The 24,000-nt window shown below is 42.7% G+C and overlaps 1 protein-coding gene across 1 annotated transcript in view; it reads left to right on the forward strand.

The window, feature by feature from the left end:
* ripor2 (RHO family interacting cell polarization regulator 2) overlaps positions 1-24,000 on the forward strand; it is a 118,636-nt gene that overhangs the window by 819 nt on the left and 93,817 nt on the right. The window lies entirely within an intron of this gene.

Here is a 24,000-nt window from a genome sequence, read left to right on the forward strand (position 1 = left end):
GGTAAGCAGCCACGCGTGCGCACACGCTCACATACAGGCACGCACGCACACCCATTCGCCCGTATATTGCAATAGGAAAAAAGTGTGTGTAAACTGTGGTGTAAAGTCATTTACTGGGCATTGACTCCAGCAACTAGAGCTATAGTTGTTTCACCGCTTTCACCCTGGTGTCACCGTTTTGGGCATATCATTAGAGATGAACATTTTTCATAATTCTTTATTTTAAAATGTCTCAATTTTTTTTCTTCAATTTTCCAAACAAAATCTCTATGTATAAGTGTGTTGCTTGGCTTTTTTTCACCATCTTTGAAAATCAGATAAAATAGCATTGGCACTAAGTGGTTCAAATGAGTCATATTTCTGTGAGTGCTCCCGGTGAGAAACCTAGTGGTTTAACAGAAGCTGTTCATGGTTCAGGCAGTGTGTGTTTATGGATTTCCACGGGCGCTCAGAGACGCTTCCACGAGGCGGAGAGCATCGCTGGCCCCGTGGCCTCGGTGTGGGCGAGAGCGTTGTTGTGTAACCGGGCAGATGTTTCCAAGCAGGCACCATGTCTTCACAATAACAACGTGACTGCTTCTGTTCTATTTATTTCTAAAAGTCATCTTAGCGTCAGCTGTGGAGGAATTTGGACAGGCCTGAATGTTGTGCAATTGAATTCATGGGCGTTTTTTTTTTTGTGTGCTTTTCAGCAGAAAGGGGAAATTCATGTGTGAGCATTGTTTAACCCTGGTCAACCTTTTTATATTATTTCAAGGACCCCCAATTTGACATGCATTAAGCCACGTACCCCCATTTCTATCTCTATGACACTAAACTCCACAGTAAATTCCTCAGTACAGTATTTATTATGTGAGTGTATACAAATGGAGCCAAATTGAACCGTAAGGGTCCATTTGGTTCCATTTGTGCACTCTCTCTCTGAGTTACAGACATGAATCGGGTCCATTTGATTTCTAACTATGAATCATTTAGCTGGGGACCCCCTGGAACCTCCTCAAGGACCACTGGGGGTCCCCAGACCCCACATTGAGAACCAGTGGTCTATCCACTTTGCTTTACTTTGTTAACAGGGGTCCCCCAGGGCTCTATACTCGGTCCCCGCCTTTTCCCCTCTACACCAAATCTCTTCGCCGAAAAGTAGCCAACCTAGCTGACAATGTGTCGCAATGTTATTTTCAGCGAGATTTTGCCTATTACCACATGCCCAGAATAGGGATGCTATATATATGGTTCATGTGGTCATTCTACCTGCCACGACAGCAGAGGTAGAACTAGTCATAGCTGGGCATGCTTTAGATGGGCTAGCCACTTAACATCTTCTGTTTTTGCTATTAAAAAGCGTGATTTGTGTGACCGACCGTGGGAAAAAGTGTCATGCCACATCACTCGTGTGTCGACACGACTCTCGTCAACACTGTTTTTGTTCAAAAATACATCACTCCTACTCACTGACAACAGAGACACTATTCACTAATTATGAGTCACAATAATGCAACAAAACAGCCCAGCCATGCCTCTGCTATTTTGTTCAGGGTTATTACCAGTGGTGTAAAGAAACTAAGTACATTTACTCAAGTATTTAAGTACAATTTTGAGTGTTTCCAATTTTCTGTACTTCTACTCCTCTACATCTCTACAATATTGTACTTTTACTCTGCTGCAATTATTTGAAAACTTTAGTTACTACAGTAGTGTTGTTATTATTATTACAAAACATACATTAACCACTTCAGCCCTATATACATTTCGACCAATAAATGAAAATAGCCGATCTACAAGCTCACAATGCAATGCGATGCGACACATTGTGAGCTTGTAGATCTGCTATTTTCAAAATATTTTTATACATTTGAAAACTTGTGAAAGGGGACATTCTGCGTAATGAGTACTTTCTACTTTTGGTACTTTACAGTAAGTGCATTTTGATACCAATATTTTTGTACTTTACTCAAGTAAATTTTGAATTCCGTACTTTTCTTGTAACAGAGTATTTCTACATTGCAGTATTGATACTTTTGAGTACTTTTTCCACCACTGGTTGTTATACTTACGGGATCTGACATTATCTCTGATGAAACTCGCAGCCTCAAATGAACACTTTTCTCTCCACAGATTAGGAACACATGTGGGTCGTAAATTAGGCTTCAAACAGCCAATGATTGGAAGATTTTAGTTGTTATGAAATTGATTTCCCCCCAAAAAAGATTGCATTATACCTGCTGTGTCCAATTACACAATCTTCCACCCGTACACACACTGAATGGCTCTGTTACTCTACAAGTCAACTGTCAAACACAACGCCCTGGAAAACAGTATGTTCATAGGACCACAATAGAAACAATCTTTTGTGTTGTCCTTTAAGCATAGCTTAAGCGTGTTAATTTGTACTTTTCGTACTCAATCAACCAATCAATCAATCATTGTTCTTCCTCTAAAGCTCAAAACGTACACTCTATGACAGGGGTTTTCAAACTTTTTCATGGCCAGGACCCACAAATTATATGTATTTGGCCCGCGGACCCCCATCGGAAAAGATTGTGTGCCAGGGTCCCCCTTGCAAGATTTGTGTTGCTAAAAGCTTTAAAAAATATCCCAAATGTTTCCCATTTTTCCAATGATTCTTTAAAAACAGATCTATACAAGCTCATAACGTGTGATCAGCTGTTTTTGTAATAGCCGATGTAGTAGCCTACAGCAGGGGTCCTCAACAGGCGGACCGGGAAAATTATAATAACATTTTTATTTATTTTATTTTTTTTGCTTTTTTAAATAACTATAACCCTAACCCTAAAACCGAATTAAAGTAAGAAAAAACGGGGGGAAAAGTACCCGAATCCACCCAAATCCGCGAAAAAAGCGCGCGCGCGCGGGGGGCACATGCGCGCGCGTGCATGTGCGGACCCTAGCCTTATTCAAAAACGGATTTGTGGACCTTCAAGATTTGTTGTTGAGGACCCCTGGTATATAGCGTTGAACTGGCTAAACTAAATGTGATGCTATATTAACTAATTTAGCTGGGGACCCCGGAACTCCCTAAGGGACCCCTGGAGGTCCAACGAACCACTGTTCTATGACACTCAACCTACTATACTACAGGCTCCACAACAGACAGAAAACACCCCACATTCCCACTGGAATTAATCAATATTACACAAGACAGTGTGCTTTACCCTACTGGCACCACAGTGATGAGGTCATGAACGAGACTCCATAAGTTTGCTACATCAGTGGTCCTCAAACTTTTTTCGGTCAAGGACGCCCAAATTAATACATATTAGCTTGCGGACCCCCATTTGAAAAGATATGCCAGGGAGCCCCGTAAGAGACGTTTTTTTTGTTTTTACAGTGTGGCTCTATAGCAGTGATTTAATTTCCAAGGACCCCCTGTTTGATATGCATTAGGCTATGGACCACTGGATCAATAATTTCGCTGGGGGACCCCCTCAAAGACCCCCGGGGGTCCGGGACCCCACTTTGAGAACCACTGTCTACATTTTTAATCAGTGACAGTTTAGACATTCTGATTTGAGCGTAACAAAAAAAAGTCTATGAAGCTATCTATGAAATCTATGAAAATGTTTAATCTGCAACTCAGTTTGATATGTATTAGGGGGGAGGGGAGTGGTCCCTGCTTCATCTCTCTCTCAGCTGAGGGGTCCTTGGCCCGGTAGAGGGTTTAAGTGGTTAAAGGAGCCTGCAGTGCGCATGTTGAATAGACGCCCTCCTGCAGGATGCTCCCTGAAATTGCATAATTTGGTGTGTGTACTGTCTTGGTAGCCGTGACCCACTTCTGAGTGACACACACACGTGGGCACGCACGCACGCACGCACGCACGCACGCACGCACGCACGCGCGCGCGCGCACGCACACACACACACACACACACACACACACACACACACACACACACACACACACACACACACACACACACACCAGTGGAAACATGAAGCCTTTCCCTGGGAGCAGAGTAGCACAACCACATAGCCTTGGGGTCCTCCTGGAGGCAGTCAGCTGACTGTTTCCCAAACACTGGGTCGGGACCCATGTTTGGGTCACATAACCATTTTTATGGGTCACAAGTAAATATAGTCCAGAGGTAAGCACCCACATCCCAGAAAAACCACCAAAAAAAAATCAGGTGCTGGACAACAATACATACATTAGAGGAAAAGAGGGGAAGTCCGCACACTGTTAGCTCCCAGTAGAAAATGTATTAGATAGTTTCAGGCCAGTTATATTCTGTTATTGGTCGTTATATTTAAGTGTTTTTATTGAAGAGTTAATTTAGATGTTCTCGTGTCCATTTAGCTGGGAATGTTGAATCATACTGTTGGCCCTCTAACCACCCCTACCCTGTATTCCTCTTATTTTGGAGAATTGTTCTCTTTTTTCATTGGCAGCGTTTCTGCCCATTTTTCTTCTTTTCACAGATCTACAAGCACTTAGCAAGGCACTATTCCACTCAGCCTGAGCCTGTAGACCTGTTGGGTGTGACGGCGGTTAATTACTATTACAACTACAGCTGCCTCTTATTGTGACGTACCTGTCTTCTTGTATAAAAAACACGCCTCCTCTACTGTATGTAATGTACCAGACCTGTTGAAGACCCTTTAGTGGTCGAAACGTTGCCTGAAACTATTTAATACATTTTCTACTGGGAACTAACAGTGTGCGGACTTCTCCTCTTTTCCTCACAAGTAAATATCTCTCTCTTTTTGAGCGGTGTAGCCGCTCCTATAAGTGGGTTTGGGACCCATCCGTGGTGAAAGTTATTCTTTCCGTCGTGAAAATTTGTCTTTCGCTGTACTGTGATTGGCTGATTGATATTCACACCCTTTGCTCAGTACTGTGATTGGTTAGCGAGACGCATGATGAAATTAATAACTCATAAATAGTACCACTCACTGTGTCACGTGCTGTGATTGGCTAGCTACCACTCAAGTGTCACGTGCTGTGATTGGCTAGCGAGACACATGATGAAATGAACTTAAAACCACTTTGATGTGACACTCGTATATTTAACTCAGGTGCTGTCCATTTCGTCTGATCATCCTTGAGATGGTTCTACACCTTCATTGGAATCCAGCTTTGTTTAATTATATTGATGATTGGACTTGATTGGGAAAGGCACACACCTGTCTATATAAGACCGTATAGCTCACAGTGCATGTCAGAGCAAATGAGAATCATGAGATCGAAGGCACTGCCCGAAGAGATCAGAGACAGAATTGTGGCAAGGCACAGATCTGGCCAAGGTTACAAAAGAATTTCCGCTGCACTTAAGGTTTCTAAGAACACAGTGGCCTCCATAATCCGTAAATGGAAGACGTTTGGGACAACCAGGACTCTGGCCAAACTGAGCAATCGGGGGAGACGAGCCTTGGTGAGAGCGATAAAGCCAAAGATCACTGTGGCTGAGCTCCAGAGATGCAGTGGGGAGATGGGAGAAAGTTCTAGAAAGTCAACCATCCGTCCAGCCAGTATTAATTCCACAGGGAGTAATGATTTTGAATTGGGAATCCCACTAGTAACGCACCACCTATATTTGGTGTCATGTTACCTTGTTACAACAAAAATGGACCAATCAGCATCTACTGCCCCTGAGAGCACGATGGAAATTGACCAACACTCACTTTCAAAGACAAAGAAGACAGAAGACAACTCTTTACATTCACAGAAAATGACTAAAGAAGAAACCGATATTGAGAACAAAACCACTCTTCTTCCAAATCTTTTGCAGATTCAAACTAAAAACCGCGATGAAGAACAACAACGTCAAATTAAGCAATTGCAAAATGCACTTAGTATAGCTAGACGAACACTAGGCCAGAAAGAACTTAACAAGAAAAAAAGGATAGAAAATGATAGACTCAGGAGGGTTGAAATAAGACATGCACAGACACAATTTGAGGACAGAAAGATGCAACAAAAGAGGGGACCAAAAAAAATGCAGCGAAATGAAGAACGTCTAATTGAGCAATTGGAAAATGCACGTAGGATAGCTAGACAAACACCAGAACAGAAACAACTCAGTAAGGTTGAAATGACACATGTCACAGTTCGGGCGCTGCCGCTCCTTCGGCCACGCCCTCCCCCCTTCTCTTCACTAACTGTTCCCTGCCTGAGCCTTTTGATGCCCACAGCTCGCCCGGCTGGTGGCCCTTTTGTCTAATGACTTTGATGCCTTTATTAAGCCCTTCCAGCCGGTGCCCTTTGTTCAGACATTTTCCCTGTTTACGTTGTGTACTGTACCTGGGGTGCATTTCGCCTTTCCGACATGTCGCCTTTCCGACGTTAACGAACCCTATACCTAACCCTAACCCTAACCGCACGCGGAAGCCACTAGTCGGAGTGGCGAGATGTCGGAATGGAAGGAGCACCCCGTGTACCTGTACCGGGTCCTCACCTTTGCTTCTCTCTATGTCTGAGGGTTTTGTTCTGTTCTACCCTGTTTAATTACAGTAAAGTCCTTATTCCACGTTACCACCTTGTTGTTGTCCTGCGTTTGGGTCCTATCTCGCCGTAGCCACATCGTGACACAAACACAACTTGAAGAGAAAAAGACAGAAACAAACATTACCCTGATCAACTTCATGACCAACACTCACTTTCAATATGTGGACGAAGACATTTTTCTCTTTTTTATCATCATTCTTTATCAATAATTGCCTCCTATGAAGTCTAACATCATGAGAATCCCCGTCACCAATGGGGAGCTGCCTATTGGTGTTCTCATAATACAACATTTAATTTGGTAAAATGTTACTTAATCATTTAGTTTGGTAAAATGTTACTTAAAATGTTACTTAATTGCAATTGGCTAAGCTTCACAGGACGTACTGTGATTGGCTAGCAAGACGCATGATGAAATTGACTTAAAACTTCACTCATAAATAGCACCGCTCACTTCACTTTTTATTTTTTATAATGGCTCGAACTCTAGATGGTCCCTATACAGAGAATTTCACGTCACCAGATGGGCCACATTAGATCGCCATGGTTACTCAGGAGTTTAGAGTGAGCGACCTGTTGGTCTCCATATTTGGACATAACGATCAACCCAGGATTCCATATTCAGATATGGTTGGACCATTGTGACGTCACCACAACAACAAGAGCAAACTCTATTGGACAGTATAAAGGGCGAGTGCAGTACCAGCCTTCTGAGTGTGAGAGTGAGATAGTTTGCTTTGGGAGACACAGAGATACAGAGAGACATACAGAGACGGAGAGAGAGCGCATAGGATAAAGCTTAAACGGAACAGACCTCCAATCACTTCATCCCCGTCACAGTCTGTGTATAGCAGCAGTGTTGACAATGAACCAGCGCTACGACGAACCAGCCCTCCTGGACGGAGTGAAGCCACAGTCTTCCCAGACTCGGGTCTTCTCCTGTTCCGAGTGTCCGTATGCCTTCGCGTCTCAGGTCTTCCTCCACAAGCACGTGAAGAAGAGTCACAATGACCTCTACTGCCAAATGTTGAGGAACGATCAGATCCCGTCAGCGGCCTGTCGGCAAATCCGGAGCCCAGTAACCGGCCAGGAACAAGAAGCACCCACGGATGAACCAGGATCTTACAGCCACCAACGCCTTGCCGAGACTTTACCTCAGCCAGAAGAAGTAAAGACACATCAGCTGAATGCACAGGTCACCCCGGCGGCCGGTCAGCAAACCGGCAGTGCTGTAACCAGCCAGAAACTGGGACCCACAGACGAACCAAGATCTCCACACAACCATCAACAGGTTTTCAAGACGTTATCTCAGCCGGAAGTGAAGTACACGGGAAAGAAACCCCACGTCTGTAAACAGTGCGCCAAGAGTTTCAACCGGCTGAGTAATCTGAGGAGACACGAGCACATCAACACCGGAGAAAAACCTTTCCACTGTAAGCAGTGCAAAAAGAGTTTCAGTCGGACAAGTCACCTGAAGACGCACCAGCTCATCCACACCGGAGAAAGACCTTTCAGCTGTAATCATTGTGACAAGAGTTTCAACCAGTTAGTCAATCTGAAGACACACCAGATTATCCACACTGGAGAAAAGCCTTTCCACTGTAAACACTGTGACAAGGGCTTCAATCAGATAGGCGCTCTTAAGAGGCACCGGCGTGTTCACTCCGGAGAAAAGCCTTTCTGTTGCAAACAGTGCGACGGGAGCTTCAATGATTTAGGCGATCTGAAGAGGCATCAGCGTATCCACACCGGAGAAAAGCCTTTCCGCTGTGAACAATGCGGCAAGAGTTTTTATCGGCTGGATTCTATGAAGGAACACCAGTGTCTCCACACTCCACCAGAGAGCGCTGAAACCACCGACATAAACGTTGAATGACGTACTACCATGAATAGGCTCTATGCACAGCAGCCATTTTGCAGAGAAATTGGGCCTCTTCTTACTTCCTTCACAGGTGTTACCTATGATACTAATGAAGGCTCTGTTCCATTCTGGTCAAACAGGGTGCTGATATTGTGCATTTTGGCTCACTAGAAACACTCTGCTACACCAGTGGGTTTCAAAGTGCGGTCCAGGGACCCTCATGGTTCCTTGAGGGGGTTCCAAATGGCCCCTTAAAAGGTGTGTAACTCTGAGAGTGTACAAATGGAATCAAATGGACCCGTAAGGGTCCATTTGTACACTCTCAGAGTTATTTGATGCCAATGCTTTTGTACTTTTCCTCAAGTAACATTTGAATCCTGGACTTTTACTTGTAACAAAGTATTTCTATATTGCAGTATTGGTACTTTTACTTAAGTAAAGCATTTGAGTACTTTTTCCACCACCACTGCTGAGACAGAGGAGGACACCCAGGAGCGGCTTGCCAAAAAGAAGTGTCGTGCTGCAATTCAGACTGACGAGGACATCCCGGCAGAACTTTGCCATAAAGCTGAACTGTCATGTTGCGTAGCTGCCCGAACCTCTAGTTTTCAAAATGGCTCAAGGAAATCTACAGGAAGGGGGGGCGTGTCTGATCAAATGAATATCAAATATCTAAGTACTGAATCAAGCAACTTAAAAACTGTCTGGGGTGCACGCAAAAGCCAGAGTAGACGTTAAAATGACCCCAAACATGACGTTGTTTGAATATCCCTTTAATGTGGTCAACAACACACATTTGAATTGTTAAATAGTGATATTATCAAACATGAATATCAAACAGTCTACATTTTCCAAAAGGAAACGTATTTAATTCAGTCTGAGCAGAAGCAGGGATAAAAACATACCCCCCCCCCCCACCCCAGCAAATCCAAACATGTCCACCAATCACAGTGTGTGTTTATGTGGAGCACAGCCAATCAGAATTCATGTTTCGTATTCCTAGCAGCAGCAGCAGTCACACTGAAGGTTGTAGACTATGTAGGAGGCATGCCTTTTTTTTCCAGTTCTAATTAGCGTGTCGGATTAGGAGACTTATTTATGTGGAGGCTTTTTTGTTTTGTTTTGCGCTGAATATTCAGCCCTCGCTTTCATTTCACTGCTGGATGCAAATTGCTCCTGGCCTATTTTCTGACGAAATGTTTAAACATGGTCATTTAGCAGGGAAGTGCTGCAACACAAGGTTTCAGCATCGTGTTAATTCAGTGCCAAAGTGTGATGAGCAGGGCTGTCATGATTATGAAATTGTACATGACGAATAATTGCGATTAACGATTTAATGAAAATGTGTGCAAATCTTTGAATATTCAAAGATTTAACAATATTTTATTATATATGTTTAAAAGCGATTTTTTTTTTTTACTCCGATCTGTGCTTCTGGGGTTCCCTGGAACAACATATTTTGGGGTCCGCGACCGCGACCAAATACATATCATTTTGGGGGTCCTTGACATGGAAAAGTTGGAGCACCACTGATATAGCAACATACCGTTAGGGTTTAGAAAACATGTTTTGGATATGTATTTGGCCGAGGACCCCCATCTCAAAATGTTTCGTTCCAGGGACCCCCCAGAAGCAAAAAATATGAATCACAAATGTTCGCTTTAAAAATATATATATTCAAAGATTTGCACACATTTTCTAGATTTAAAAAAAATAGCCCAAAGAAATCTAAAAAATGACACAGATGCGTGCCCGGTCTTTTATGGGTTAACCCCTCTGCCTCTAAAACAGTGTCCCTTCTACTCTCCAAGTCCCTCCAGGCTCTGATTATGGGCAACAGGGCGTTCAGGCCCAAAATCTGTGGAACGCCCTGCCCCAGTGACCCTCTACCCCAAGCCCAGGGGAGGCCCCTACATGCCAGTGGTGCTCAACCTGTGGGCCGGGGCCCACTGGTGGGCCGTGAGGGTATTGCAGGTGGGCCTCCAAATCTAATGTGTAGAGACAATTTCATTGTATAAAAGAAGAAAAAAAAATGTTTATACCAATAAATAGGAGCTTAAATTACACCGTGCGGAACACAATCAATTGATTGATCATTAAAATAATGGGTCACAACTTACTATAGGGAGCAAATTATCATTCATTAACTGGAATTAATGATGAATTAATGATCAACTAATGGTGAATTGATGTATGAGTTAATTAAGCGTTAAGAGTTAATTAAGTGTATGAATTTGCTCCCTATAAGTTGTGACCGAATAATGCTCTTAAAATGCACGCAGCCCACCCATCTGACCACTTAACACGGGTTGAGATGCCAATACTTCTGTTGTTACTTTGAAAAACGTGCCTTACATCTCGACGCATCCGCCTTACCTTCAACTAACCCCTCCAGACATTTCCATCTATGTAATCGCCCCGTGAGTGTGTAATTATGAATAATTATGATTATCATTTCCATGCATTTCACAGTGTATTAGCAGTAGCCTATTTTCAGCAGCGTTTGCTTTGTTATGAAGTGATCTGATTGGTGCTGATCATAGCTACAGTGTCCTGGCTTGTTTTGTTTTTTTTCAACTACAAATGTCTTCTAAATCCTAACTTCTGAAAACCGTACGTTGCTCTAATAATGTCAGTGGTTCTCAAACTGTTTCATGTCAAGGACCCCCAAAATGATATGTATTTGGTCGCGGACCCCCATCAGTCTCTGAGGTGATAGGCCAGTTCTCAAACCTTTTAGCTCGAGCAGGGACGTGCTGGGCCCCTAATTCAGCCTGGGAATCTCAGATAGAGAGGCACCAGATTTTTTACTTAATTTAGGCCATTTTCTTTTAAACGGCCGGCCAGGTTGGCCTGGAATGGAGAGGGCTTTCTGGAATTGTCCCACATTTCCCAGTGGGCAGCACGTCCCTGAGCTCGAGACCCAAAAGAGAAATCCGATGTCTCCCTGGGATTTGTTTAAATAATAATAAATACAATAAAATGAATTAAAACAAAAGGTAGGAAAATAAAAATAAAGGATATTTACTCTGTCTTTACGCTGTCCCGACCCCGTGTTTGGGAAACCCTGTGCTTGATAGGGTGTGCGTGGATGAATGTCACTCTGAGGTGATGTGTGTGTGTGTGTGTGTGTGTGTGTGTGTGTGTGTGTGTGTGTGTGTGTGTGTGTGTGTGTGTGTGTGTGTGTGTGTGTGTGTGTGTGTGTGTGTGTGTGTGTGTGTGTGTGTGTGTGTGTGTGTGTGTGGGTGTGTGTGGCTGTGTGTTTGTGTGTCAGTCTCTAAGGTGAGAGGGTGTGTATGTCCCGTTAGTGTGAGAGTTGCGGTGATCTAAATGATGACTAAATGAGGGCATGTTGACCTCTGTGTCACAGAGATGTCACACTGCCCCATCGCACTGCTAGACAAGATAGGTAAGGTAGCATGTTCACTCTCCCTCCATCTCTCTGTCGCCTCTCTCTCTCTCTCTCTCTCTCTCTCTCTCTCTCTCTCTCTCTCTGGCTAGTCTCTCTGTCTCTGTCTCTGTCTCTGTCTCTGTCTCTGTCTCGGTCTCTGTCTCTGTCTCTGTCTCTGTCTCTGTCTCTCTCCAGTAAAGTGTATTTGCACTGTAGAATTTGCAGTTCGCCACACACACACGCACGCACGCACGCACGCACACACACACACACACACACACACTGTTATCTAACAACAGAGCTCATTCTCATTCTGGTCCATGTAAAACCAATGCAACATTTGAAGGTTATTGTTCAAATGTATACATGGTCCGAAACATTATAGTAAACCAGGTGGAACGGCAAAATGACTCCCCTCCCTCAGTGTGGGAGTTATGCTAGCCCGCTGTCCTTGCTGTCCTGTCTGAGTTCATGCGTGCAGGAATGTAGGCTATTTCCCCACCGGGGTCAAAAAGGTCGCTGCGGCAGCCAGCGGCAGGTGGCAGGTCATGTGTCTCACACCAGGACACTTTCGTTCTTTGAACCGCTCCGCTGCGTGACACCGCACCGCAGTACTCAGGACATGTGACACTGGCCATGAACCCAGCTCCAACCCTGTTCCGACCGAGGTCCTGAGACAAGCACAGGTGTGCCTTGAGCAGCGGTGGAAAAAGTACTCAAATTCTTTACTTAAGTAAAAGTACCAATACTGCAATATAGAAATACTAGTAAAAGTCCAGAATTCAAATTTGACTTGAGTAAAATCAAAATTTGTTTAAAGTACCAAAAGTAAAAGTACTAAAATGTTTGAAAATAGCAGATCTACAAGCTCACAGTGCGTCGCATCGCGACACACTAATACATTTTTTATTTGTAACGCACTTTATATTTGAAACAAATCTCAAAGTGCTACAGGTTAAAAACAAAAAAAGAAAGAATAAAACAACAATAATAATAAACAGTGTAATGAATAAACTTCAAATCAAGTCAGCAAAACACAGTAGAAGTTTAAAAAGATAAAAACAACTACATCTCTATCTAGGCAAATGCCTTGTTAAAAAGGAAGGTTTTTAGGCCCCTTTTTAAAAAAAACACTGTGAGCTTGTAGATCGGCTATTTTCCAATAGCCTATGTATAAAATCGGGCTTGAGTGGTTAATGTATGTCTCATAATATCATCATTTATATCTGCAAAGTAACTAGTAACTAAAGTTTTCAAATAATTGTAGTGGAGTAAAAGTACAATATTTGCATCTGAGATGTAGTGGAGTAGAAGTAAAAGTACAGAAAATCGGAAATACTCCGGTAAAGTAAAAATACCTCAAAACACACGGACACACGGACACACACACAGAGCCCTGCTTACTTGGAACTATTCTCAGAATTTGTTGACAGGTCTTTCTTTCTCTAATCTTATTCAGCCAGTGAAAAAGAGTGAAAAGGAGGGAGAAAGACGTATCCGTAAAAGGCTGGATGCACAACAGTTCTATTGAGACGAAAATAAACACAAAGGTTGCTTTTGACTCTGTCTCCCCCGGCGTGACTGATTCCAGTGGGCCTTATGTTGATGCTGCTCGCCTGCTGCTATTAACCACTTAAAGGAGGTATACGTGATATTGTTGGCTAAAGTGAGTGATAAATACCTCTATATTCGGATTATAATCAATTATAGAGCAGGGGTCTTCAGTGTGTTTCAGGCTAAGGACCCCTTAGCTGAGTGAGAGATGAAGCAGGGACCCCCGCTACCTATTGTATAAAATTGAGTTGCAGATTAAACCTTTTTATATATTTCATAGATTCATAGACTTGTTTGACAAGCGCTATCATCAGTGTTGTGTAAATTAATGTTTTTTTTTGTTTGTTTGCACATTATCTTTTCTATTAACATGTTGGATTCATGTTAATGTGTATTTTCAGACATTTAACCACTTAAAACCTCAATACTTAGTAAACTTGACCTTTGGCTCTGTATTTGGTCACAGCGTTATCCAATCAAGGCAGAGAACTCATACAGGATACAGGATAAACAAGTGAAATAGGAAGTGATGAAACAACATTAGCACACTAAATTGGAACTGGAACACTAAAATATAATCTTTGTGGGATTTTCTCTCCTAATTGGATACAATTTCCATCCCGATTCCGACCTGAAATAATATTTTCGTTTTACTAAATAGCGAGAGAGCGGGGAGACCCCTGTTACTGAACAAACTCTACGGCAATGATTACTATCGCAATATAGAGCAATTTAACTTTTTAGCAAAAACTGTTTTAGCTGCAAAAAAATCACCTGCACCACCTTTAAGCCCTTTTTCATTTTCACATGGCGAAAATAAGTACCAGCTCAAGCTTGTAGATCAGATATTTCCCCTGCTTTTTGAGTGGTTGTGCAGTGGTAGTCTGTCCCAAAGGCCTGCAGTAGTCGTGGGGCTTTTAATGGCAGAATAAAAGCCCTCAGAGGTGAGTTTAGGGTGGCTGGGTGGTGTGGCTGTTTGGAGTCTAAATAAACCAGTGTTTGACTAACTGGGTCAGGTGGTCAGGTGGGCCGGAAGCAAGAGAGACTGCTCTCTGTCACGAGAAACCTCCGTGGTCCGCGACACCTCTGGCTATCAGTCGCTATCAAACATACCTCTGTTTCATTTCGTTTTTTAAGACGATTGTTCTGGCATTTCTGCGTCATTAACAATAATTAGAGGGAGAGTAATTAGTCTCCGTGTGGCCCATCACACGGCTCTTGACCATGAGGTCATCTGCTGTTTCTCTAGTCTGGTGTGAGGCGGCTTGATGTACAATTATATCCCCTGGACATGATGCTATATGTCACAGGGATTTATACCCCCAATCCAACCCTTGATTCTGAGTGCCAAGCAGGGAAGCATGGGGTACCATTTTTACTGTGTGTGTGTGTGTGTGTGTGTGTGTGTGTGTGTGTGTGTGTGTGTGTGTGTGTGTGTGTGTGTGTGTGTGTGTGTGTGTGTGTGTGTGTGTGTGTGTGTGTGTGTGTGTGTGTGTGTGTGTGTGTGTGTGTGTACAGTATGCACACGGTCGGTATAGGCCACAGAAGTACCTCCACATAATGTTTCATGCTTTCTGAAACATGTAACTTTAATTGTATAATAGAAAGTATTGCTGTTGTTGCTGTGGACATATGTGATCTTTTCTGGATACTTGTGGGTGTTTATGTCTATGTTTTTGCCAGACCCAAGGTCAGGTCTGGCTTACATGAGGCTTTGTACCTGTTTTCTCCATACATGGGCATGCCCCCTTTGCCCTTTGGCCCCAGCCATAAAAGTCTGTCCCCCTTTCGTCCATACATGGGCATACACAGGCTGACACGTCATGTGAAGTCCGGCTTATAAAAGTCTGTTCCCCTTTCGTCCATACATGGGCATGAAGTGGTTTGTAGGTGTGTTACATACTAGGACTTCATTCTGGGTCTGGCAGAACCAGGTCTCCTGGTCTTGTTTAGATGTTCCTAATCTGCTGTAACACAAATTGCTCAGATCGGGACCTTGACCTCAATCTCAATGGGACTGTGATCGCGGCTGAACCCTTGCCCAAACTTTCAGTCATGCGTCACAGACATATCATAGACGACTGACGTGATTTATGACGTCACATGTGATGTCACATGAAATCTGAGATCCCACATATGGAGCCAAGTTCAAGATCCACATTCGAGCCATATATGCCTAGCCTTGGACCAAGACTGTCAGCGATTACTTTTATCGGGTCTGACGTTTTGCCACGCCGTTTCTATGTGCATCCCGGCATTAGGGTGACCACCTTCAAACAGACCCATTGAGTGACAGACAAACCCGTTCCGCGTGCATGAGGACCTCCCGTGCCCACGCGCGCAATTTTTTTGCGCGGTTCTGGGCGGGTTGGGTTCGTTTTTTTCCAGTTTCTGGTTTCTTTATTTCGGTTTTAGGGTTAAGATTAGGGTTAGGTTAGGGTTATGTTATTTAATTCTTATTTTTGCCTGATTTTACCGATTTATTATCAAAAAAAAATCTTTTTTTTTTTTTTTTTCATATCTTTGATTTTCGGGACATTGCTCTGCTTGTGCGGGACGCGGGACAGAGGGTCCAATTTCGGGACTGTCCCGCGAATTTCGGGACGGGTGGTCACCCTACCCGGCATCCACATATTCTTCTTTTTTGAAAAGGTTCTTAAGTGGTTAAATCCGCAGGTGTTGGGACTGGGGAGAAAAGCACCCTGTCGGGTGGAAACGTTATATGTCCAAAACTGCTACTTTTCAGGATTCAAATTCAAACGTATCAACAATAGCAGATCGACAAGCTCAAAACACCTCACTTTGCGCCACGTTTCGAGCTCGTGGATGTGATACTTTTGATACTTTTGTGTGCTTTTGTGTTTCAAGTACAGTAGTATAATGCCCGCTGCACCTGTGTTCAGGTTCAGTCTTTGATGTCATGCTTTGAATCCCTGTTTACACACGTCGCCACAGGGCTTTTCACGTCACATGGAGCGCGCTCAGCTGTGAAGCACCTGAGAGTGCAGTCATGCCAGGCCGCGTAACGGTAAGACAGAACAGAACTGGGCGAGGTCGCGGCGGGCGAGCGTGTGTGTGTGTGTGTGTGTGTGTGTGTGTGTGTGTGTGTGTGTGTGTGTGTGTGTGTGTGTGTGTGTGTGTGTGTGTGTGTGTGTGTGTGTGTGTGTGTGTGCGTGTGTGTGTGTTACAGAGGAAAAGGGTGTGTGTGCATGCGAGGAAGCTGTGGTAGACTGTATCAGTGGCAGTGGTGAAAGAAGTACTCTGATTTGTATTACTTAAGTTTCAATTTGTATTACTCAAGTTTCAATACCACCATGTAGAAATCTCTGTAACAAGTAAAAGTCCTGTATTCACATAAAAGTACTCGTTATGAATGGCCCCTGTTTCACAATTATTTCAAGTGTCAAATAATTGCAGTGCAGTAAAAAGTACAACATTTGCCTCTGAGATGTAGTGGAGTAGAAGTATTAAAGTATTGAAAAATACTCAAATACTCAAGTAAAAGTACCTTAAAATTGTACTTAAGTACAGTACTTGGGCAAATATACTTAGTTACTTTCCGCCAGTAATCGCAGGTATGTCAGTCACCACAGGGGGGCCGGGGGTAGAGTCAGGACATGTGTGGGCTCTATAAAAACACATCCACACTGAAAGTATGTTATAATCACATCGACACATCAATGAACAGCGCAGGATATCGAAACGACACTGAAATGGCCTTTATCCAAAACAACACACACACACACACACACACACACACACACACACACACGCACACGCACACACGTACGCACAAACACGTGCACTGCACACACATTTGTGTGTAGTCGGCTACTATACTTGTGAGGACATCCACATTCTAGGACAGCAATATTTTAAGCTAAATGCCATTGTTACCATTTATTTTGACCCTAAAGTCGGAGTTATACTTCTATATAGCAGATCTACAAGCTCACAAATATGTTTCTGCGACACATTGTAGATCTGCTATTTTTGGTCCACGACACAGGTGCACAACTACAGTAAGTAGGCTACAAGATCAGGCACAATCACAACTCCAATCCTAACCCCCAAAACAAATCTTTTCCTAATTGTCCTAAGCCTCTAAAAATCCCTTTAACCATAAAAACAACAATGTCTCTTGACAATTGGGAAATTGCCCTCACAATTTCTCAAATGATACTGTACTGTGTGTGGAGACATTGGACCCTCACAATGTATAGTAATACAAGTACACACACACACACACACACACACACACACACACACACACACACACACACACACACACACACACACACACACACACACACACACACACAGGACCGTATAGCAGCCTCTATCAACACACACACAGTTCAGTCTCAGTGAAGAGGCAGGTCAGGTTGCAGGACTCCATTCCTCCTCCTGCAGTGTCGTGTCTAGACCTGCCCCGCGCAGCAAGCCCCAGGAAACTGGATCCTGCTTTTGAGCCGCAATGGAGCCTTTGTACTGTATCATAGAGATGATGATGAGGGGGGACTCCCCCCCCCCCCCCCCGCTAAACTGATTGATGGAGCAAGCAGGGACCTGGAGGGAAGGACAGATGATTTATGTCCACAGGGTTCTGTCTGTCTGTCTGACTGTCTGTCTGTGTGGACGTTTTGTTCTGTCACACACAGGTAGCTTAGTGACTCTCACTGTGCACATCTGATGGCTGCTGTCCCATTCAAGTGATCAGAGCCTCTTTGACTTCTATTATAAAATAAATGAAAGTGAAATATTTCAAAGAGTATAAAACATGTGCTCTGGACACACAGACAGACAGACACAGATAAACGTCTTCACACTGGGCCTTGGCAATATGACTTCAAATTAATATCACAATTAGTTCACACGTTTTTCTTTTTTTATTATTAAAAAAACGTATGCATATAACGAAAATAGCAGATCTACAAGCTCACAGCACACCGTGATGCGACGTGTTGTGAGCTTGTAGATCGGCTATTTCCGCCATTTTTGTACACCACCATTGTACAATCAAGTACTGTTGGCCTATAGTACAGGGTTAAGTTAATCAGAGAAATCGATTTAGTCGAGTATGAATAATCTATTAGAATTTGTTCATGTTGATTTGTTGAAAAAATATACATGTCGTTGTTGTCGGCCAGAAACCTCACATCTCCATAGTTTAACCTTTAGTGTTTTTTCGTAAATTAACGCCCTACTTGATCATACTACAGCGTCACACAAAAGCATCAGACGTAGCAGATCTACAAGCTTTGCTTGCTGCTACTTTTGCTGTTTTTGAATTTTTAATCCGGAAAAGTACGTTTTGGACTTATGATGTTTCCACCCGACAGAAACGATATAAAAGAAACCTTGCTTCTCGATTATTCGGTTATAAGTCGGTTATTGGTTCTTTGTCTGTAATTTAGGTTTTTGCCCAGCCCTATAGTTCACAGTCTTCACACCATCCCTTGCCCGGAAGGAGCAGTGCCACTCTCTCTCTCTCTCTCTCTCTCTCTCTCTCTCTCTCTCTCTCTCTCTCTCTCTCTCTTTCTCTCTGTCGGGGACGGCACGATTTTCCGAGAAATGTAGGCTAAGGATTTGTCAACTCAATGAACTGGTGGGCAGGGACGGGGGCACACAATGGCTCCACTCAGTCCATTGTTCCCGGGGTGTGATGATCGGGCCTTGGAAACAACAAATGTCCATGGCCCTCTGTCAACTCTCCCCGCTCCAACAAAGACGGGCTCAGTGTCACTGTGGACGCACCCAGTGCCACCCGCCCGCCCCGGGATGTCAGTCACCGTTTGAACATCAGCGATATTATGATGATGGAACAGGAAGTTGTGCCGCCGTCCCGGCAGTCATTATGCTAATTATAAACAAGAGGCTATCAAATTAAACTGAGAAGTCCCGCCCACTTAGATTTTGGTGTACCCGTTCAAGTAGCCAGTTAGTACTGTACTTAAGTACAATTTTGGGGTGTTTTTACTTTACTGGAGTATTTCCAATTTTCAGTACTTTTACTTCTACTCCACTACATCTTGGAAGCAAATATTGTACTTTTACTTCACTACGATTATTTGAAAACTTTAGTTGCTAGTTACTTTGTAGATTTTGATTATTATTACAAAACATACATTAACCACTTCAGTCCTGCGACGCATTGTGAGCTTGTAGATCTGCTATTTTCAAAAGATTTGTAGGCCTATGCATTTGAAAACATTCAATTCTGCATGAGTACTTTCTACTTTTGGTATTTTAAGTACATTTTGTTACCAACACTTTTGTACTTTTACTCAAGTAAATTTTGAATTTCTGACTTTTACTTAAAGGACAACTTTGTTTTTTTTACAACCAAGGTTTATATTTTAGCTTGTAATTAAAGTAAATAAGAGATGAGTGTTTTTTTTTTTTTTTTTTTTTACTGCTTTCTATAGTTTTAGCAATTTTCGCAATCTTTTTTTACAGTGGGCGGGGAAATTCTGTCCGGTGGCTAAATATGTATTTTTTACACAATAAAAAAGGTACGGTGGTCTTTGATGGCCAGATGTGAGTTATTGGGGGCTAGAAAAGCTACTGTAAATAATAATAAAGAAATTGCCGGGTTATTGTGTAAAAAAAATACATATTTAGCCACCGGACAGAATGCCCCCGCCCACTGTAAAAAAAGATCGCAAAAATTGCTAAAACTATAGAAAGCAGTACATTTAAATATTTGAACACTCATTTTTTACGGGGCCAGGCTTCCAGCATGGACCCGTTTTGTTATTGGCATTATTACAGGGACAGAGCTCTCAGCTCTGTACCTGTTTTAGTATTGGCAGTATTCCATTTCTTCTTCTTCTTCTTCTGCCGTTTTTGCCAGTTCTGGCTGAACCTTGCATACGCTTTTTACGAAACTCGGCCATATGGTAGATGGTCATGAAAAACTATCAAGAAATAATTCTCACAATCTTTCGTCAAAAGGTGGCGCTATAGCACTCAGTTGAAAATGCCAACTTTGAACAGGTACAACTCATGCCCTGTTTGACCTACAGCCATGAAACTTCGATGCACACATGCGTCTCCTCATGCCTAACAACTTTCACTGTTTGACTTTTGACCTCTGACCTTTAGATCTCCCACCATTTCAAATTATATGAAAAGCAGTAAAAAGCAGTTAAAACCTATCTCCTCCTGGGATTTTTGAGTCATTTGCACGAAACATTTTACACATGAACTTTGGACCTATGCCGACAAACGTATGCAAAAGATTTTCCATAAGTGAAAAAATGAAGCTTTAATGAGCCAATGAATATTGCAGTTTTATGACAATTATTCATCTGCCCCTAACACATACATGCAGACTTACCATTCTTTGAAACTTTGCAGAAATGTAAAGGGCCATTCCAAATATCACTGAAACCAATCTTACTCCAATTGGTCAAACGGGGGCGCTATAGCAATTTTTTTAAAATGCAAACTTTAAACAGGCAAAAGTCATGCCTCGTTTGGCCGATTGCCATTAGACCTGCTTACACATGTGCCTTGACTAATGAGGAACACATCTATCACGTTGACCAGTAAGCACCGCCCTTAGATTGTCCGCAATCTTGAGCAGTTTGAAAAACACTTAAACCCAGGATTTCTCAGCTATTTGCGTGAAACTGTATGATCAGTGTGATCTCTTTTTTCAGAGGTTTGTCTGTTGGTCCAATAGCGTCCCGCTTAAGTGTATGTCTCACAACCTCAAGGTCACAGGTTCAAGCCTCACTTGGTGCAGACTTCATCTAAGTTGCATTTCACACAACATGACTATCAATGAATACATCTGCAATTGTTAAAGATAACATGAAATACTTAATTGAGTGTTTTTTACATACTTCATTGTGAAAATAGCTGATCTACAATCTCACAACTTTTCAGATAGCAATGAGAGTATGTTTTTTCAATGTATAACATACTTCATTGTGAAAATAGCCGATGTACAATCTGACAACTTTTAATGGTTTGTGAGCTTGTAGATCGGCTACTTTCACTAGTTTTGGTTCTGAGGAGATGTACAATTTCTTCATTGGTAAATGGTTTGTGAACGAGTGATCTTTGTGTTAGTGAAACAGGGGCTTGGGTCATGACAGAAGGCAAGAGTTTGTGATCCTCAACAGACAATATCAGCCTGGACAAAGCTATAGCACTATAGGTAGTGTTGCAGCTACCTAAGAGTGCCTCACGATCGCAAGGTTGCCGGTTCAAGCCTCACTTGATGCAGACTCATTTAAGTTGAATTGCAAAAAACATGACTCAATCTATTCCGTTTCCATGGCTCTCTCTCTCTCTTCAATCTATTCCGTTTCTATCTTCAATCTATTCCGTTTCCATGTCTCTCTCTCTGTCTCTTCAATCTATTCCGTTTCAGGTACGATTCCAGGCCAGGTCAGCAAATGTGTCGATGAAATGAAATTTGTCCCTGAGCAAGACTCTTAACCCCTAATTGCTCACAGGCCCTCATTGGAAACAAGACCGCAAGGACTTTCATGAACTGACCTGTTAAAGGAATTATCATTTCTCTTTCTCTCTCCTGGCCCCGTATTATCGCTGCTTGCAGCTATATTTATTTACTTGAATTACTATCTAAAACATAAACCATGGTTGTAAAAAAACAAAGTTGTCCTTTAACGTAACAGAGTATTTCTACAGTACATTGCAGTATTCATACTTTTACTGAAGTAAAAAATCTGAGTACTTTTTCCACCACTGCTAATTTTGAACAAGAGGCTATCAAATCAAACTGAGACGTCCCACCCACTTTGATTTTGGTGTACACGTTCAAGTAGCCAGTTAGCTAATTTATACTTTGTTTAAGGACCAAAAATCACGGCCCTGTTGGGTGGAAACCGTGTTTGTCCAAAACTGTTACTTTTCAGGAAGTGGGGAAAAAATTAACTTGTTTTCCAATGTAGTGTAGTTATTATTTAGTTACAAGTTCTTGTTAATTATGCGTTGTGTTTTGCCACGTTATGAGCTTGTATATCTGCAATTCTTTGCAGAATGTGTGCCCCAGAATAGGGACGCTCTGGGGTTCATTTGGTTAATGTATGAAAAAGACGAAACATGGAGATACAAGGTTTCTGCCAGACATAGCGACAATATCAGTTTTTAGTTTTGCAGACTTGTGGTGGTTTGATGTGTGCGTTCAATCTATCGTCTCTGTCGGGTGGAAACCTCATTATGTCCAAAACTGTTACTTCTCAGGATTCAAATAAAAAAATAGCAAAAATAGCAGATCTACAAGCTCAAAACGCGTCGCTTCGCGCCGCGTTTCGAGATTGCAGATCTGCTATTTTTGCTACTTTTGTGTGGACTCTGAAGTATGATCAAGTTGGGCGTTAATAAAAAAATAAAAATACGAAAAGTAAAAATATTGAGATAAGAGGTTTCTGCCCGACAGCAACGTCTGTCTCCAATAGGATGAAAATGCCTTTATGAGTAATCTTTCAGGGAACAAAAAGTGTGGGCTGCAAATCAGTGCCGTTGTCTTGCAAAGAGACCTCTGTGTGTGTGTGTGTGTGTGTGTGTGTGTGTGTGTGTGTGTGTGTGTGTGTGTGTGTGTGTGTGTGTGTGCGTGTGCGTGTGCGTGTGTGTGTGTGTGTGTGTGTGCGCGTGTGTGTGAGTGTGTGTGTGTGTTAATGGCAGTGGCTTGGTCAGGCCAACATGGAGACAGGAGTTAGTCATGGAGGACAATAAAACAGGCTGTGTCATGTGTTATGTGTGTGGAATTGAGCCGACCTGAGGCGACCTAATAGCCTCCAAGACAATGATTGTACCATTCTACATTTCCTCTCTCTCTCTTTCTGTCTGTCTGTCTCTCTCTCTCTCTCTCTTTCTTTCTGCTTCCACTGCCTCCATTGACCTAGTTTCATCCCCGCCACTGTTATTACCATGTTCTGTTTGCACGCCCTACTCGCTGCAAGGAGAGAGAGAGAGAGAGAGAGAGAGAGAGAGAGAGAGAGAGAGAGAGAGAGAGAGAGAGAGAGAGAGAGAGAGAGAGAGAGAGAGAGAGAGAGAGAGAGAGAGAGAGAGAGAGTCTGAGTCAGCGAGAAGAAAGGAAGTTTAAAGGAAACACAAAGGCTAAATGTTGTCTTACTGTATATGACTGTGACGGCTGATAGTAATGACATATTTTCATTCTGATCAGCTGACACCGTCGCTCAATGTAGTATAATCCTGTGTACCTTTTGAATGATGAGTTCTGATTGGAATTCATTCTAACATTGTGTCGGTCTCCGAGAAATCCTGTCAGAAAGAGGCTACAATTTAATTTGACAGAATATTGCGTCAAAAGAAAAAAACGTCATGACACATCAAGTCTCAGCCTTGTCTAGTAAGACAAGACACCATCCATAACCTTTGGCGTATGTATGACAAATAGGGAAAAATAGTCCATCAACAAGTTCACAACGCATAGCATTTGTTTTTAGACTTTTTTGAGACATTTTGTGGAAATTTGGGGACATTTTCACCTAGAATAACATTCCTAAACTAGGAACGCCAGGTTGAAAGTGGTTAAGTGATTCCTTTGATAATCATATTCCCATCAATCATGACAAAAAAAAATGTTGTATTGTTGCCTAATCACAAAATGGAGCAGCTACGGTTTTTAAACCGTAATTTTAATAAACCAGCTCACGGCCATTTCTAAACTGGTGAGCAGTGGGGTCCGGGGACCCCCAGGGGTCCTTGAGGGTGGACCCCAGCAAAATGTGT

Source organism: Gymnoscopelus microlampas (assembly GCF_963454915.1).
Source record: "Gymnoscopelus microlampas genome assembly, chromosome: 15".
Taxonomy (NCBI): Eukaryota; Metazoa; Chordata; class Actinopteri; order Myctophiformes; family Myctophidae; genus Gymnoscopelus; species Gymnoscopelus microlampas.